This window comes from Dreissena polymorpha, chromosome 8 (assembly GCF_020536995.1).
Source record: "Dreissena polymorpha isolate Duluth1 chromosome 8, UMN_Dpol_1.0, whole genome shotgun sequence".
NCBI lineage: Eukaryota > Metazoa > Mollusca > Bivalvia > Myida > Dreissenidae > Dreissena > Dreissena polymorpha.
In genome coordinates this window covers 9,092,603-9,097,602 of record NC_068362.1, presented here as the reverse complement: position 1 = coordinate 9,097,602, position 5,000 = coordinate 9,092,603, and the positions used below count along the sequence as shown (strand labels likewise).

Here is a 5,000-nt window from a genome sequence, read left to right as displayed (position 1 = left end):
GCGGTGGTTGTCTCAACAGTCCCTAAACCACATATACATGGTTTTAAACAACAGATAGGTCGAGGGGCAAGCCCGGGCAGGCCTTTGAAATGAGGTCCGGTCGAACCGGCAGTCATAGATTGTTTGTCCCGTCATATGTTTTCGCGATGTTGTAAAAGAGGCCAAATCATTCGGCAACTGCAGGCAACTTGTAATATCTAGTGATTGATATAGTTGTGTATGTGTATAATCACAAATCTTCTTTAAACTAAGTCCTGTTACGCCTGTAGATAGATGATTAATGAAGATTATATCCATTTTTGCTGATATCACAAATTGTATTTGTAAATTGCATCGGTCGTTTTTTTTCGTTGCAGATTTGGATTATCAATATCATATCATCCATATGGCATGAATTACAGTCAGAGCAGTCATAGCCTAGAGCTGATTGACACTGAACAGGATATATTTGACAGTCAGCAGGATATATTTGACAGTCAGCAGGATATATTTGACAGTCAGCAGGATATATTTGACAGTCAACAGGATATACCCCAGGCCCAGTCAGTCTCTGTAGAGAATTTCGAGTTGATTTCCAGTGACAGCTCCCCATACAGTACTGTCAGTAGTATACCTACCGACCCGGTAATTTAATATATAGCTATGGATTATTACATAACATTACCAGTTACAAGCATTGATTTTTATGCCCCCGAAGGTGGGCTTTTCTTAATTGCACTGTCCGTCCGTCTGTCTGTCTGTCCGTCTGAAATTCCGTAACAGTTTGCATTTAGGTTTGGAAAAATGTGGCAAAACACTTTGCGTTTAGGTTTAGAAAAATGTGGAAAAAGGAGGCATATGTCATCCTATGGTAAGAATATAAAGAAGTGAAACTCCAGCTGCTGGAGCAGTATTGAAATCTTATTATAAACAATTAGTTGGTCCTTTGTTTATGGCAAGTGACCGATTGCCGAAACAGTACAATACAGCACAATACAAAACAACATAAACACAAATAAGAATAAAGCTGGGGTCAGCCTTGTTTCTATATCAAAAGAAAACAAGATAGCCAGATGATCTTACTATAGAATGTACAAATAAATTGGTATAATTCTGTATGCCTGATAGCCAGATGATCTTACTATAGAATGTACAAATAAATTGGTATAATTCTGTATGCCTGATAGCCAGATGATCTTACTATAGAATGTACAAATAAATTGGTATAATTCTGTATGCCTGATAGCCAGATGATCTTACTATAAAATGTACAAATAAATTGGAATAATTCTGTATGCCTGATAGCCAGATGATCTTTTTATAGAATGTACAAATAAATTGGTATATGCCTTTATAACGTCCTCACAATGTGCTTGACGTTATTGAAAGCTCGCCTGAAATTGTACAAAAAAGTTTACAAAAGTTTCAGAATGCAAAAATGAATAATATTTTCATTCCAGCCTAGCCCTGTATTTCGTAAGCGTAGACGCTTAGCTCGTGTGGATGTGACGTCGTCACAGGCATCAACAATTCAGCCAGAAGACGTGACAGATTCTCAGACGTCAGACACGGTAAATGCTCATGAATATATAGTGCTTGTTTTTACTAATGCTTACAAAATGCATCAGTGTGAACAAATAAGATTTGTTATAAGCTTCCATTACATGAATTTCATGCAGTACTGGTTTGATAGTGGGTAAATTTTGTTTCGAAAAACATCGATCTGGCCCGACAAATTTATTTGTATTGCTAAAACAAAATATATCTTTCCTTTGGTTCTGTGTCACTGAGACCGTTCATGTGGTCTGAATAAATGTGCATAAATGAAAATTTGAAGAAAGTTTTTGCTGGTTGAAATCTTGAATTGGTAACATAAATAAAATAACAAATTTGATCACATTCATGCATAATCATTAGTGTGTTTCTGCTTGCCTATAATACTAGATATATAACCAGAGAACCTATTCTGTCATTGTGTGTTGTATAAAATAACCAGTAGTGAGTTTCTGCTTGCGTATAATACTGCATATATATAACCAGAGAAACTATTCTCGCATTGTGTGTCATATAAAATAACTAATTCTTGGTGTTGTGGTAGATCAATCTTTGTAACATCACTGCTTTTACTTGTAACATCCCTGCTTTTTCTTCTTTCTCCTAAACACCCATTCATACAGTCATTGGAAATTTCTCTCAAATTATTTTGTGGTTATTCTATACTTTTTGGACATTAAAGCCTTAATTAAAATATAAAGGATAGCAGATTCCACATAAATGAAGACATGTTGTGTACAGCACTTTATATTTAAAAGATTCCAATGACTGTATGGCAGTGCTTATATAGATTGCTTTGCATGCTTTTTAGAATACTTAGTTCTTGCAGGTCAGTGAGATAGCTAGAAGCATCGCAACACAGACGGAATGCACATTAGTGAAGGAAGAGTGTGCACTTCCTTTTTTTAACAAGACACTTGTGCATATACCCTTATCCACCTGCTATTCGTATTTTCTTGAGAACACACTAGTTGAACTTGAAGAGACACCGCCTCTGCTCATTGACAGAGATACTCAGACCACTGAAAGTGGAGGATTTTGTAAGTCAGATGAGACACAGTGTAGCAATACCTTATTAGCAAATGTCTTTCTGGAAAATGTGATCTCGGCCACTACTGAACGTGTTGTTGAGTATAAAAATCAGCATACCCAGTATTATGATGATGATGTTACCACTACTTTCCTTGCATGTGATTCATTTACACAGACTCTTATAACTAACTAACACTAACTAACTCACAACTAACTTCCTAGCAACAATATAAATAAGTGAAACTCCAGAAGCTGCAGCAGTATTGCATTTCTATCAAGTAAAAATGGCAGCACAGGTAACTAATCAGGATGTGTTAAACTTTCAAAAAACGCATGGTACAAGTAATTGTGTTGAATTTTTAATTGTTTCTAATAAACTGTGTAACGAACAACCATCACATAGGGCATACGAACTATCGGTTCAGAAACTGGCTGTAGAGGCCAAGTATGTGAAGAGGTCTGCCATCAGATCGGGTGATTCCAGATATGAAGTTTTTTTGAATGAATGCTATGTTTTTCCTAAACATGATAGCCGAAAATGCATCCCAAAAGTGACTAGCTCAGAAAATTTAGACATAAACTGTTCTTTCAGAGAAATTAAGAGAAAATCACTTGAACTGTGTGATGAAAAGCAACAGCTGGTACATGAAGTGAGTCACTTAAAAGACAAAGTAGCAGGTGCTGAGGTTAAGTTAGATGTAAATGAGCAAAAGTTGCATACTTGTAAAAAGCAATTAAAAAGAACTGCAGCACGAGAAAAATATAATGCAACAAAAGTAAGAATTTTAAAATTAAGGTATACCAGATGTACAATTTTAAACAAGCTGACAATGTTTTGAAACCAAGCATTACCAACCCATCAGCCGTGAACTGTGTTATGAAGCTGACCTGGTGTCAATTTTTTGTTGGTAAAAATACATTTCTGTGTATTTTTTTTCCTGAAATTCATCCAAGATTGTGGTAGAACCTTGTTGGAATTATTCCACTGAAACAAATTGAGGTCTTAAAAACAAACTTTTAACAGAAGACTGAGATTATCTAGAGTATGTACATGAGTTGGCAGAAATCGGCAGAAAATTTTGAATTTGTCAGATTTTTAAAATCGATTCTCTCCATTACTAATAACGATATATTGATAAAATAAGCACCAAATTGCTGCATTTGTCAATAGCTTTAGTTTGATATATGACACCCTATACTCCTGTAAATTTTTTAAAAATGTCCGACGTCACTAATGATAGCTGTACTTCTCAAGGACACAATAGATAAGGTACTACCGTTAGGATTAAGCAAATTGTGTGTACTGCATGCAAAAGGAATGAGCAAGGCCTAAGCGGTATCAAGAGGTGATTTTTTGTCAACTTACTATTATAATGGAGGTATGAGTCGGCTTATTTAAAACAAAACGATAATTCGTGAATCGAGACGGTACAAAAATATGAAAATCACTAGCAAAAGGAATTGTTCTAAGTTATAAACTGATATTATTATTATTGCAATATATTCTATGATTTTTTTTTTATTTTTTTTTTTTAAGATGGTTTTCCGAGAAAGTATTTGTTTAAGAAGCCAGGGTCATGAAAAGCAAATAAATATATGTACATATTTTTAACATATCAGAATGATGCAAAAGTAGACGTAGTCATGATATATAAATTATCAGTTAGCGAGTGAAGTAAAGGATATAACAAATTTATGTACATTTCTCACATTGATACACATTTTAAGTATTAACAAGTAATTAAATAAGCATAAACGTTCCTCATGCTTAACAATTAATGTTTCTAACGGTAAAGTATAGATGTACATAGGACTGAAAATGTGTCATGTAAATTGAATTTATGGAATTTATTTAATTTCAAGTAGGTAACTACAGTCAACTTTCTATTATACTGGTGGTATAAGTCGGCTATTTAAAACAAAACACAAATTTGTAGATAGAAATGGTACAGAATTATAAAAATCACTAGCAAAAGGAAATTGTAATAAGTTATAAACTGGTTATTATTATTGCAATTTATTCTATAAATTTTTGGCCGGTTTTCTGATGAAGTATTTGTTTAAGAAGCCATGATCATGAAAAGCAAATAAATATATGTACAGATTTTTAGCATATCAAAATGATGCGAAAGTACACATAGTCATGATATATAACATTATTAGAAAAACACAACCAAATTAATATAATACAATCATCAATTAGCGAATGAAATTAAGAATATAGCAAATTTATATACATTTCTCACACTGATACACATATTAAGTATTAACAAGTAATTAAATATAACTTATAAGCATAAATATTCCTCATGATATATAACATTATTAGAAAAACCCAACCGAATTAATATAATACAATCATCAACTAGCGAATGAAATTAAGAATATAGCAAATTTATGTACATTTCTCACACTGATACACATATTAAGTATTA

The 5,000-nt window shown here is 33.3% G+C and overlaps 2 protein-coding genes across 3 annotated transcripts in view; both read left to right on the top strand.

The window, feature by feature from the left end:
* The window catches only part of LOC127841291 (uncharacterized), a 462,698-nt gene that overhangs the window by 44,978 nt on the left and 412,720 nt on the right, over positions 1-5,000 (top strand). The gene's annotated exons all lie outside the window — the stretch shown is intronic.
* Positions 1-5,000, top strand: part of LOC127841300 (uncharacterized) — a 70,399-nt gene that overhangs the window by 34,278 nt on the left and 31,121 nt on the right. The gene's annotated exons all lie outside the window — the stretch shown is intronic.